The sequence below is a fragment of the Charadrius vociferus genome, unplaced genomic scaffold (genome assembly GCF_000708025.1).
Source record: "Charadrius vociferus isolate BGI_N301 unplaced genomic scaffold, ASM70802v2 scaffold309, whole genome shotgun sequence".
NCBI classification, from domain to species: domain Eukaryota; kingdom Metazoa; phylum Chordata; class Aves; order Charadriiformes; family Charadriidae; genus Charadrius; species Charadrius vociferus.
Genome location: NW_009661370.1, coordinates 1,253,931 through 1,268,350, shown reverse-complemented (window position 1 = coordinate 1,268,350; position 14,420 = coordinate 1,253,931). Strand labels below are relative to the sequence as shown.

General features: G+C 38.4%; 1 protein-coding gene across 1 annotated transcript in view; it reads right to left on the bottom strand.

Moving 5' to 3' along the window:
• Positions 1-5,939, bottom strand: part of CHRM3 (cholinergic receptor, muscarinic 3) — a 201,759-nt gene extending 195,820 nt beyond the window's left edge. The window contains exon 1 of the mRNA XM_009893632.1: positions 5,825-5,939. The gene's annotated coding sequence lies outside the window, so the exon portion shown is untranslated. The remainder of the gene's footprint in view (positions 1-5,824) is intronic.
• Between the last annotated feature and the right edge of the window lie 8,481 nt (positions 5,940-14,420).

The following is a 14,420-nucleotide window of genomic DNA, read 5'->3' as shown; positions in this document are numbered from 1 at the left end:
AGCTAACAAATTGCTAATATCTAGATGCTTTTACTGACAACAGTAAAAGAAAAAAAAAAAAAGTCTTATCTAAGTTTCTGAATAAATTTATTCAGATTTAATATAGAGCTGATCTAAAAGCAATGAATACCGAATTGAACTGTGGATGTCTGCTGTAACAGCATGAATGAGACTTATGAATCTCCTTCCTCCCCTTCTCAAGCACTTCATTAGTCCTTTCAAAAGCCTAGATTTTGTTTCCCTGAGCTAAGAAACGTAAATTGCTTTTCAGAATCTATGTCTTTTCTACCAGTTTCGCCTTTTTCCCCATTTCTCCTATTGTTGATGCTGGCTAAGAGAATAATCAAAGTTAGAGGAGATGTAGATATCTTATGCATTTGATCAGTTGGAAGTCACAGAACTGCCATGATTCTTATGTTGTGTTTTCTATGTTGTGCTTTGCTAGCTACTTTTTGAATGAATTTTAAAATGATTTTGCTCAATTTGGGCACACGTCCTTATAACAGTTCTCTGCTATTAAATAAATTACACGATAATTAAAACCAAAATGAAAACCAAATCCATACCTCATTGTAAATGTAAATTTCAGTGTCCTATATTGTTCAATGGTTTTGTCAGTGACCTGCTTGTTGCTGAAGAGGTCCCGTTGGCAAACATAAAACTGACAGTAAATTAGGAAGATTGTTGACATGGCTGATGGCAGAGTCTCTACCTGGAAAGACCTTTATACGCTTCAGGTTTGGGCCAACAGGAACCTCATGATGTTCCCCAGGTGCCAAGGTGGGTTCATGGCACAGAATAACCCCTGGTGTGAGTAGGGACCAGGAGCGAAGGGGATGGGCAGCCACCTCCTGCAAGGGCAGAGCCATGGCTGCCTTCATCAGGGTGGGCAATGGTCCTGTCTGGAGTTGGAGGAGACCTCCCAAGGGCCTTACAGTCAACGTGTCCCCAGGTTTTATAAATACTCATGAGTATTCTAATTATTTAGATGATTGAAAAAAATATGCAATTCAATGATTTTAAAACTGCTTTTTTAAAAAAAAATAAATATTATTTACTCCGATTATCAAAGGCCTGCTTTCCGCTCTCACAGCTGGGGCCACATAGCTTTTAAATACCACCTTATTATCTTGTTTATTTCAGACTTATACTCACACAAATATCTAGTTCCAACATATATATTTATGTAACATAAACCTCCAAGAGTTCAAAAATAATAAGCATTCAGAAAGGAACTTTGCCTTGCAACTATGAAAGAACAAAGAAAAAATTGCTGATTGGTCTAAGCAGCATTTGTTTTTCCCGCCAGAAGTCCCTACTGAATGCTTTCTGTGGGAAACTCCGGGTGTTATGAAACTCAAGGCTTCTCAGGGATATGGAAAGCACCATTTGACTCCAGCAGTCAACGTACACCAAACAGGAGAGGGATCTATTTAGTTTTTCTTAAAAAGAACCAAAGTTCCATTTTCTAGGGACATTTTTGGGTGCTTAATCCTAGGTGACTTTAAGGTCCTCAATTTTCATAGCAAGCATTTAGCATATTTTCTCAAGCTAAGTATCCAGAACTGTGTAATTTATTCCACTGTAAACCAGGCTGCTGTGCAGGTCAGAAGCATAAGCAGGCAGGAGAGGCGATGCCACATGTGGTGATGCCACGTGCCTCCTCCTGACAGCCCAGCCACCCTGAGAAACGGGAAAGGAGAACACACAGGCACCGGGCAGCAGATTTGTCTGGCACTTACAGAGGCTGAAATAAGCAGAATTGAGGTGAATGATCAAATCATAGCGACCACTGGGTCATATAAAAGAGCTTCCCCAGAATTCATTTGTTGCTACCAACCAAGAGGAACCCAAGCGAGGTGGTGAGGATGCAGCTGCTGGTACCTTCAGACTTGCACACAAGTGATGCTGGCCAGATCACCTGGGCATGTATTTCAGTGCTGTGACACGCCAGCGTGAGAACACAAATGGGTAAAATCACCTCAACTACCGATTATTTAAAATAAAGCCACCTCTGCCTTCAAAAAGATCTCTCACTGAGTTAATCGCACTAATTTCCTCCAGCTCAACAAGGTCTAACTTTGAGGGGAGGGGCTGGTGCTGAGAGGGCACCAAAGGCAGTTGATCACTGATATGGCTCTCTTAAATCTTATGCCGTTTAAATCTTTCCAGCTTTCTAGGACCCCTGTCCATCAAACTGATAATGCCTTGGATAGTTCTGTACTGCATCTTGGTTTTCCATTGGAAACTTTACCTTCATAGCAGGAGAATAAAAAAAAAAACAACAAACAAACATATCTGAAGCACTTGCAGTATATGCTTATATCATTAATTGTTAATGAGAAAAAAGACTAGATTAACATTCTAAGGACAAAACCAAATAATGTTTACTAGTATTTGCATGTGGCTTTTTTTACCCTAATAAAACAGGCAAACTCTTAGTCTTTTGTAGAAAATGGCTGCCATTGCTTATTTACGGTAGCACAGTAGAAAGGCTAAAAATTAAATATTAATTCATTGGCTATATTTTCAAGCAAGTTTGTTGGAGCTTTAAACCCACCACTTTCATTAAGAGCTCAGTGCAGTTAAAGAGTACAGAATTTAAACACAACAGCAACATTATCACAGAGCCTCTTCTCATTTCGAGCATCTTTACTTATTTACTGTTGTGGGTTTGTTTTTTTTTTTGTACAAAAAGCCCACTTAAGTAGTTACTTGGCACAAATAACTTAAGAATTCAGAACAAAACTATGCACAAATTCAAACCTATAGAAAGTGAAAATATTTTCCTATCTCCATTCAGATAAAGAAATTGCTTGCAGCAATTCATGTAAAGCCAAATCCTATCACACTCACATTAGATGGATGCTCTTTAAGAGGAAATGAAATGATGCAGCAATCCGTTGACTAGCTCATCAGTTGGGACACGCTGATAGAGAATCATTAGTCAAGATTCCCTACTACTAGAAAATCATTAGTAAACAGCACGTCAGCATCAAAGCCTCTTAGGTTACTGAGCCTTCTTTTAACCAATACATAACTTTGAGGTTAGTTTCTCTAGCAGCTGTCCATTACTCTCTACTCTGCCCTGGTGAGGCCGCATCTGGAGTACTGCATCCAGTTCTGGGCTCCCCAGTTCAAGAAAGACAGGGATCTGCTGGAGAGGGTCCACCAAAGGGCTACAAAGATGATTAGGGGATTAGAACATCTCTCATACGAGGAAAGGCTGAGGGACTTGGGTCTCTTTAGTCTAGAGAAAAGAAGACTGAGGGGGGGGATCTTATTAACGCTTACAAATACTTAAAGGGAGGATGCCAGGGGGATGGGAGCAGTCTTTTTTCAGTGGTGCCCAGTGATAGGACCAGGGGTAATGGGCACAAGCTTGAACATAGGAAGTTCCATCTTAACATGAGGAGGAACTTCTTTACCTTGAGGGTAGTGGAGCACTGGAAGAGGCTGCCCAGAGAGGTTGTGGAGTCTCCCACTCTGGAGACATTCAAACCCCGCCTGGACACTGTCCTGTGCAACCTGCTGTAGGTGACCCTGTTCTGGCAGGGGGGATGGACTAGATGATCTCCAGAGGTCTCTTCCAACCCTGACCATTCTGTGATTCTGTGATTACTTAGTGTTGGTATAGGAGGTTTCAGTTTGCTTCCCAATGTCCACCTTAGTTTAATCTGGTTAGAAAGAAGCAATGGGCTAACTTTCTGGGCTTGTGAAAGCCTACATGAATCTTGAGTGGATACAACAGTGTACGTGTGTGGGGGGGTGAAGATGCCCTTTCACACACACGTCCTCTTTGCTTGAAGAGTTTGACTGCAAAGAGGAACTTTTCTGACAAATAGGCTGCCAAAGCAAGCAGTGGTTTTTTTTAATTGGCAAGGCAACGTAAAACGGCATTTCTTAAACAATTTAAGATGTTGTCACACTTTTTTTTTTTTTTTTTTAAAGTTTGGCCACAAAGGGAAACCCTGTGGACTGGATTCTGTTATCAGGCTGGTGGACACAGGGACTAATTGCAATAAAATCTGGCGTAGCAGACCTCTGGAAAAAGAGACAAAATCCTGCAGTGTTTACACATATGGGACAGACATCCTTTTCTCTGTTTAAAGAATTTAGTTCTTCCACCAGACCTGTCACAAAGCCCTGATTTCATCAGGAATCAGTGCACATTCAGGATGCAAAAACAGGCTCAGAAATCTATGGCACATCTCTGATAAGGAAGAGGAGAAAAGAAAAGGTCAAATCTTTGAAGCAAATCAGCAGCCTGATTAGGGAACAATGCAGAACTCAATGCGGGGAACTGCCTTGCAGAATCAACAGGTGCATCAAACAATATCTTTTTTTTTTTTTTTCCTCAATAATTTGCAAGCAGAAACAAGTGAGTTGATGTTTTCTTCACTACTTATCTGGTTCCTTGGTTTCAGGGTTGTATGGTTAGTACCTGGGAGACATATAATTGGAAATGCAAAGCCAGCTGAAATTAGTAACAGAGAGGCAGGTAGAAGACGCCCTCCAAAGGATGAAAAAGATGTGCGATGTATCTGTCCATTTTACCTACTTCCACCAAAAATAATAGTAACAGTTTTGCTGGTAAATATCTTTATCTGTTTACATGGGATATTTAAACAGATCTTTCCATTATTCAAGTGCAAACACACCTCTGGAAATTGTATTGCCTCTGTCGTAGTCCATTACAGTACTTAAGCATATCATAAGAATGGTCTTGACTACTGACATTAATTTGGCTCTCCTATTGTCAATGCTTGCATCTCTCTGCTATTCTCACTACCTCTGCATACCTCTAAGGACTCTGGAAACTGGAACAGGAATAGAAAAGGAAAGGTACCTTTCATGCTGACACATCACATCTTTTCCAACTTGAAACCCGAGACACAGACTTACAGTAATAGATATTTACAGACAGATTTTAACAACGGCTAAGCAACTATTCCAGAAAAATCAGTACCATTCACAAATAAAATCTAGTGTAAGAGCCACTTCTCCTTGAAAAGGAGAAGAGCACTACAGTGGGGATTTTAACCTCAAATATTTAACCTGGTATTTGGACAGGAGACTGGGCTGCTATTTCTGGTGTGTTAAAGAGCAGTCAGTGGAACATTTGGATGTCCAAATTTGGTTTGTCAATGTGTTTAGCCAAATGAACAACAAGTGCTTTGGATCTCATTATTGCATGTCTGGATACTGTAAATCAGAAGCGATAGTTCAGTTATACTATGAGGAGCCTTGCTTTTAATATTATTGTTTATGCAATACTTAACATTGCCCACAGATACTATAATCAGATTAATTGTAGGTACAGAACATAGGAGGAGTGTAAAAATAAAACTGAAAACTCTTTTTTTCTAAATATTTTATCTGATTTACTTTTATCCCGTGTTTTGAATTATATTTCTAACATAGTTACAGTTTTTCATTCTTAAATACATTGTGGTACGTGTGATACCAAAAAGAACATTTGGCTGGAATTCAATTTGAACTAAGACAATTCACACGGAGGTGAAGATGCTTTCAAGCTGAAGGGAAAGATAACATTTCAAGCTCTGTATCAGGATCTTTGCACAGCTCCAAAATCATCCAAGAGAGAGAAAAATTTTGTACAGTTATGCTTTGAAGTTAAGCTTTTAAAACATCCTGAAATAGCTTAAGAAAAAGAACTGCTTTTATGTATTCCATAAATTAACAACTCTAGACTAGTCCATATGAAAACAATGGGAACGACACCCAATGCAGGTCACTGTGAAATTTTAGTTCCTTCTGTGAAGTCAAGTATTTAACAGGTATGTACAGGAACAAAACTTACCATGGACAAGGCAGAGGAGAAGTATATATCATGTTTCAGATGACTGTAAATCATCCAACGGGTAGTCCATTATACCATATGCTGATGAAAGCTTTTGCCATAACCATCAAGATCTTAAAAAAAACCAAAAACAAAACACACAAAAGCTAATCAGACATTGAAATAGTGAAAACTGAGTGTTCCTTGTTTAAAATACAATTTCACTGCTCTTTAAATCATGATTTTAAAAAGACAGTTAGAAAAGAACCTGTTGCCCACCGTCACCATCCAGCAAGAACTTTCTCTTACAACCACTGCAATGTATTTTGCTCAGATACTTCATTTGCAGTTCTTTTGCAGGTTTTTGTTGTGGTTTTTTTTTTTTGCTTTCAGCTGACTTTTCAGGATTCAGTTCTTTTATTCATGGTTGTTTAATGCTGATGGTTTTATGCATCAGCACTTTTCTCAAAACAACATTTTCAAGTGCTATTTTATTTTCCTTTTTGTTTCTTTTATGCAGGACTTCGCTGCACTTTCCACCAAAGCATAAAATCCACACGCTAAAATTAACTACACAGGTGCCTGACGGGGAAGAGCGACACGTGTGAGCAGGCAGCCTGGCACACGCCTCCGCAGGCGGCTGACAATGCCAACACCGCTGACACGAGGTACACAGCTTAACTTGGGTTAGGAGCACACGCAGAACAAGGAACACTGTCCTGGTTTCAGCTGGGATAGAATTCCTTTTTTTTTCTAGTGGCTGCTGTGTTTTGGATTTGGTATGAGAAGAATATTGATAACACGTTGTTTTAGTTGTTGCTAAGTAACGCTTACATTAGTTAAGGACTTTTTCAGCTTCCCATAGAAGCTGAGAGGGAGCACAGACAGAACAAACTGGCCAAAGGAATATTCCATGCCACAGACGTCATGCTCAGGATCTAAATGGGGGTTGGCCTGTGGGCAGAAATCCACGATCACTGCTTGAGATGGGCTAGGCAACCAGTCATCGGCTGGCGAGAGTAGCTTGTGTTTCATCACTTTATTTTGTATATTCTTTTACCATTATTATTATTTTCCTCTCTGTTACTGTTCTATGAAACTGTCTTTATCTCAACCCACATAGGTGGTGGGTTTTTTTTTTCCTTTCCCCTCCTTTTCTCCCTCTTCTCTCTATTCTACTCAGGGGCAGGGGGAAGTGAGTGAGGAGCTGCACGGTCCTAGTTGCTGGCTGAGGTTAAGCCACAACACCCACCTACCATCCCATCAACAGCAACATATTGTTACTAATTCCTTGCTTCCATCTCACTAAACACGAAGGACAGAGTGATACAAAGTTCATTTGAGGATCTGATCTCAAAGTTGCATTTTTAAACACATAGGATAGTCAGAAAGGCAAGAGGGGCTCCAGGCCAAGTGGCTGTATAGCACTGAGGTAAATGCCGATGGAGTTTCAATGAATAATATAATATAAAGTCAGCAATTTTCAGCAATCTTGTTTTCTCCCAATAAATCCTTAGTATAACTTCTTGAATTTATTTTTTTTCTACAGAACCATTCTTTCATGGTTCCTCCAGATTCCCAGAAAGTGCAGCCACTTAAACTGAAACACGGGCTTAAGCTGAAAATTTGATAAATTTTGGGTTGTTTGGGTTTTGGGGAGGTTTTTTTGGCTATTTATTTTTGGGGTCATTTTGCTTAAAGCAAAAAGGGATGGATGGGAGAGTCCTACCACTCTTGAAGCATCCCATTTCAATAGTTTCAGATTTAAATATTACCTCTCAAAAGAGGCTTTTTATTTCAGTTATATTTAATGTCAAATCTGATTCCAAGAAAGTCAAGACTAAAGTGAAAGTGTGATCCCAGCATGGTGGTTCCTCTTTCACAAAACATTTTGAAAGTGTGGGGTTCCAAAACATGTTTTTCATCAGATACAGAATGAGATTTCAAATATCTCTCTGAAGTGGGGTTTTACATTTTCCATAGAACTTCACAGATCTTAAAAGCTAGGGAATTGATTTTCTTTTCACCTTTAATGGGAAAAGCTTAGGTAAAATGAATATAATTTTCTGACTATTTTCCACAGATTATTTTTGCCTGCATCAATCACACTTTTTTTTTTTTTTTTGCCACCTTCTGCTGAAATTCTACATCTAAATTCTGTTAATAGCTTAAGGGCAGCTACACAACCTTTCCAAACATTTAACCTTTCTGGTCTGCCTTTCTCCTCTAAAAATCCATTAGAAATGCTGAACTACAGGCTCAGACAAGTGATACGTAATTTTATAAAAATTGGATGTGTAGAAAATGCCATCACATAAATTTACCCTAACCAACACTTACCCAGATTCATTTTACATGGGAAATAAATTCTTAATTGCCCTAAACATGAGAATATTTTATCATGGTGGAGACCTACATGAAAGTCAAAACAAATATGCTTAGGAAAAGGCATTCTACTCATATACAACAGTTTTAGATGTGCGTGTTCTTCTAAATACTTTTCTGTACTCCTTTTCAAAGGACAAAAATACCTATTTTCAAGTACAGTCAGGCTTTGTTCAGACAATCAGCAACTTTAAGCAGATCCTACACCAGGCTACTTATTCCTGCTACTTCTCGTGTCCCTGCTGTCTTTTCAGCACAAGGGAACAGAAGTGAGGAATTGGCTCAACTCAAAAAGAAGTTGTTAAAATTATTTTTTTTTAAGGCAGGTCTGTTTTCTCCACTCAGTTCACCACTTGGCTACAAAACCCGCAACGCTGGCGTAATGGATGAGGTAGCGCAGGGGTAAGCGCAGAGAGAAGATAAACTGCTTAACCTGACATTACTACTACTGAAATGCACGTGAAACTGCACCCTTGTTTTGAGAAATACTGTATCAGTGAAGACAGTATTTATATTAACGCATTAGTATTTTAACCCAGTATTGCAAGTTCACAGCTTTGCTATGTCAATGTATTATGCAATATAAACTTCTAAAATTTCAGGCTTTCTAAAGAGAAAATTAAATTCAAATAAAACATGAAAAATGTGGAACAGAATTGATATGGTTATTTGGGCTCTTTGACAGGACTGCCCATAAAATTAAAAGCCTTGAAAAGACTTCGATGTTTTTAAATGCTTTAAGAATATGGAAGAAGAATAAACCTTCCAAGGATTAACATTGGGTTTTGGTTGGTTTTTTTGGGTTTTTTTTTTTTTTTTAGTGCACACAAAACCAAATAAGGTAGTATTCACAACACAGCAGCTTTTTAAGGAAGCTACCAAATATTAGTGAAAGTTACAAAACACTGAAAACACAAGCATCTAAAAATCTGCTCATTGTAGCCACTCTTGATCTGTTCCCAGCACTTAAGTGGCACAGGTGGACAGTAAGCTTATTTGTGACACAACTGCCGGACACAAAACACCCAGTTGAAATGACAGTCACACATACAAGCACATGCAAAACAGTGGTCCCTGTGCGTCCGCGCTATATAGGGACTGCACATCCCTGCAGTCAGCCCCTGCAAGGTCAGCAGTGTCCCAGCACAGGTAGGGGGACTGGCACCAGTAACCGCCTCAGCACACAGGGCAGCCTGCTCTGAGAGCAGAGGTTCTAAGTTTAGTGGAATCCAGAAAGAAGACTCAGGCCATCTCCGAGAATGAAGTAAAAATTTTATCCTGCATTTATTTCTCATAAATGAGAAAACAGTTTTAGACTGTAGGTATATCTCACTGCAATATCCACAAGAGCCTGTCTAAAAAAGGGCAATTTCCTGAGTGTCCCATGCAGCTATATAAGTATCCAGATGGAACATAAATTAGCAATTGATTTCATTAATTAGAAAAGTTGTTTTGAAGGAAGAGAACATTATTGACAGAAGTAGTTTGCAAGCATTGTTCTCTATCGAAATCTAAGCTGTCATTTCAATAAAGGCAAAGGGTTTTTTCCCCAACAAGCAACCTGCGCTGAAAACTAATTAAAGCCACAAGCATTTTGTGTGTATTTCACAAGCAGTGAAAGGCTAATCTGGAACAGCTAACTGCAAATGGCACAGCTCCTGCCAGTAAAATTCACGAGTCAGTCACACACCCTCTAGGGTGAGGTTACCCAAGCCTGTCCCGGTGCTGCTCACCTGCAAGGGCAGTGGCGCGCGGTCGCTCGTGCAGTGCCTGTCTCTGCTACTCTGCATGCATCCCTCTGAGCCAAAATACATATTTAGTTGTTGGATACATTAATTTTCACTCATCAAAGCATATCACAGAGGAGAACAGTGTACCTGTACCTCTGATTGTAAGCATAACTCTTGACCTTCATTCTGTCCTTTTTTTTTTATAAGTAGTCAAACCCATGGTTACTACCTGGTATAATATAGCAGAAAACACAAAAACCGAAGAGTGCTGCCAGCTACACACTGTGCAAACCAGGACGGACACGCTGTATAAAAGCACAGAAGTGCTAAAGAGCTTTCATGATAAAACACACAATGCACAGCTTGTTTTAAATCATTGACTATATTTAAACTGATTGCTATTTACACAATTTTCTTATTTAAATTAAAACCTCTCATTAGGTTTGGTTATGCTAAGATTTTCATCAATGACATGCTAAATGCCAAGTGATTATTACAACACAATGAAGAATAACATTATATTAATTGTTTAAAGCTGGAAGATAAACTGGATGTGTATGTCCCCTTATAGTGAACAAAACTGGATCATATCCAAATGACCAAACATTTTGGCCCCTGGCAACTACTGTAACTGTTGTTTTAATGAAACTTGTTTAATGTTACGAATATGAAATATTTAAAAACTGTGGAGTAGCATATTATTGCTTGAAACTCTCAAGTTTGTTTTAACAGTGAGATCTTATAAGCACAATGTCTAATGAATACTGATAAAGTGCTTTCTAGTCCTTATACAAACTCTACTAGCCACTGACCTATTTTCAAAGTGTAACTGATTCAGTTCACGCAGCAAAAAATCTACTACTCCAGAGGCCAAAGAATATGATTTTCCATTAAAATGCTATTTTCCAAAAAGAAAAAAATGTCCAAAAGATTAATGTAATGATGCTGCATTTGGAGCGCTTAATTAAAAGTGTATCTGGCAGCATGCATTTAAAAAAAAAAAAAAAAAAATCTGAATTTTCACAAGCAATTGGCTGATACTAACTTTTCAAACAACAGATTTTCAGTCTCAGGAAGGAAGGACTATTTACCTGTGATCTCTGAATAGTGAATACTGCTTGAAGTAGAGCAAGTGAAACTGAGATACATAATTTATACTTCTTTTGCACCTTCTTTTGCTTTTTTCCTCCATAATGATCCTGCACCTTACTACATCCTCATTCAGTGTTTGCAATGAATTTAAAGTTATTTGACTCAACACTGTGATGTATGTAAAATTATTTATGATTTATTGTAATTTATTTTAAAATAAAAATTCTAGCAATGAATTACTGATGAACAGTGTAAATTTGGTTTGAAATTTAGATAAGACTCCACATAGTCACTAGTGGTATCTATTATGTCTCTTGCATATTTTTAGAAGTATTTGGATGAACATTTTGCTCTTAATTTCCCATTCAAACCATGGTCTTCATTTAGGGTATTTACTTCAGATCTGTATGAAGCCTCACAACGCTAAGTAGATATTTGTCTGCACATTTTTTTAAGCTCTTTGTGGGAAAGATACCCATCTTGCTGTTGTAAGGGAACACAACAGAGGAATTGCCATGCCAGTTTATATCAACAGGTTCTGAATATCACTTCTTATATGCATGGTAATGAACTATGCATTTAATATCATCTGGGTATAATTTTAAAAGTTGTGTAATTTTAAAAAGACTTTCCTCCTAAATCAGTCCACGAACTTCCCTTGTCACTCACTCTTTTCCATTAGCAGGACATCAGGCGAAGAAATAGGGCTAATGTATTTCCTGTGAGAGAGCTCTGTTCTGAGCAAATTTGTCATGAAAAATGTGACATTAATTCTTCAGTGCTGTGTTGCACATCCTTTCTATAATGTACAGATGCTGGAAGATGAACTTTCATGGCAGCATACAGTCTCTAACAGATTCTTGACCAATGGATGTCAGGAACAACCATGCTCCATCCCTATCAACTACCTATTTCTTTTTACACTAGAGGAATAGCTTTATATTTCTCTTCCTTGCAGAAAATGGCTGACCCACTAGAATATTTTTATCATATCAATAACAGAAAGGAGATGTCACATGCAAAAATACTGCTTCTCAACACATTTAAAGTCTGTGAACAGCCATTGACATTGCTTGGCAAAGCAAGTATTTCTATCTTCACATTATATGAACCAAATAATATGTTGGGGAACAACAGAAGTTCCTGTCCAACCTGTTGCACTACACAACAGTTAAAACCAAACCCAACTTTTTCTGTACTGTTATTTCATCACCTTTTGCCTGTATGACATACAAATAAAGTAGGAGGGCAATGAATAAAGTCAGAATTGACAGTTTGAGCAGACATTCTACCATCTAGCGATAAGAGTTCACAAAAAAAAGAAAAGAAAAAAAGATCAAAAGAAAATGACTCTTTACCCAGGAAACAACCATTATCCAGGATTGACTGATTGTGGATGGAGCCTGAGTGCAGAACAAGTTCCCTTGGTCAACTTACCCTCACACAGCAGCAATGCAGCTGTGCTCAACATGTGCCCCCACAACTAATCCTTTAATGAACTGATGTTAATTAGCAATAGCCCTCTAAACAGGCCAGCCATATCAGCACTTGTGGAAAAAATAAATAAAGTGTGAAATACCACCTATACTATATTGCAATAAAACCCGCCTAGGAGAAATGAGGTTGGAACAGCTTCATGGCACCTCCTACTTAATGCATGTCAACACCAGCAATGTGGACTTGGACTTAGAAGCGAGAGGATGACAGACTGTTTTCAACCTCCTCAGAAGGGTCATTCATCCTCCTCTTCACTGGTAAGTAGGACACCCGACTTGGTGCAGCAAATACCCACTATACACACTAATTGGTATTACAAAATAGGAGAACAGTCCTGGTTTCCTGGGAACAAAGATAAAATTTAAGATGTGGGGGAAAGAAAGCAGCCATTTCAGAGTCTGTGGATTACAGGATGAAGTCTCACTGTATAAGGTAATTTAAGTAGTCAGTAATTGACCAGTATGCAGTGCACAGACTGATGTTAATAATGACCTTATAAATAAAACTGTTCAACTGTCCTTCATGGCCTTCACATTAGTTCCATTAGTTGTCTTCACCTGGCAACTTTTGATGTTACATGTTTGTCTAGCGTTCATTAGTTGGAATTCCCTTATGGTCATGTACTTGGTCGCTTTAAAGACTTCCTCTGAGGCACCAGATCTTGCTCAATGTTTTCTTCTACAGATGCAGGTGTAAAAGGCTGATTCCTCCCCCAATCCCCCCAAAAATATAAGAAGAAAAAAAAAAGTTGCACTTCAGAATGGAAAATGACTTATCTGCATCATCTACACTGGAGAAAACTCAATAGGGGCAGTGGGAAAAAGTGGATTATTGCAAAAATGAAACATTTGAGAATTACTGGCAAGACAAAGTTCCCTGGTACTTTTCTTTCAGAAACACACAGGATAGTCAAGTATGTTCCCAAAACTTCCCATCCTGCTCCGCTGACTAACAATAAAACACGTACTGAGCTCTCAACTCTTCTGTGAATTGGTGCTGCTTTTTGCTAAAGCACAGCCAGCATTTATGCAATTACAATGGTACAGTCAAGCATCAGCCAAAAACCCTCAGGGATCTTACAGTTAGAGCTTCAAGCTAGAAACATACAGACACTTCTCAAAGGATGCAGCAGATAGCACTGGAGAAAAAAAAAAAAAAAGTTTTAAAAACTGGTTGGGAAGAAGTTGAAAAATGTCAATACTGTATCTCACCTACCTTGTACATGGATGAGTTACAGAACATTTGAAGTGTTGCTTTACCCTGAAGCATGCTAGTGATGCTCTAAGCAATTCACAGACTGCCTGTTTAGAGCAGCAGGTTTGGGTAGAGGGAAGGTCAGAGCCTTAAATCAGGGAATATAGGAACCAGAAAAATTACTCTGTCTCCTGGGGAAGGGAGCCAGCTGGACCATTTGTCAGAGGTTTTTCCTCTGAGGGACTAAAAAAAATAATGGAGATACCAGAGGCATAGTCAGCAAATTTTCTTCTCATTGCTAGAACAACTGTATTGGAAGTTGCATCCTGAAAGTAGGAGGAAAATCACAAGAGATGATAAGAAAGTAGAATTAAAAAGTTTCATTACATTAATTTTTCTGTGAAAATACCGTATAGCAAAATCACTAAGGAACAAGTAATTTTGCTATTATGAAAAAGATGTATGAAGTACAAAAGGCTTTGAGGTAACAGAGAATATCCATCAGTTCACAATATATACAGCTCTTTAAATTGCTGAGCAAATTAGTTCAGCAGATGTCTTCTGTTATTAAGGCATAAGTACATATTGTACAAACCCCAGTCAAGTTATATTACTGATTTTTATATGGGTGATAAAACCCAATGTTTAAAACCCTATTTTTATTACTGTTTTAGCATAATTGTTATTGAAACTTAACCCCAGGCAACAAAAAAAAAAAA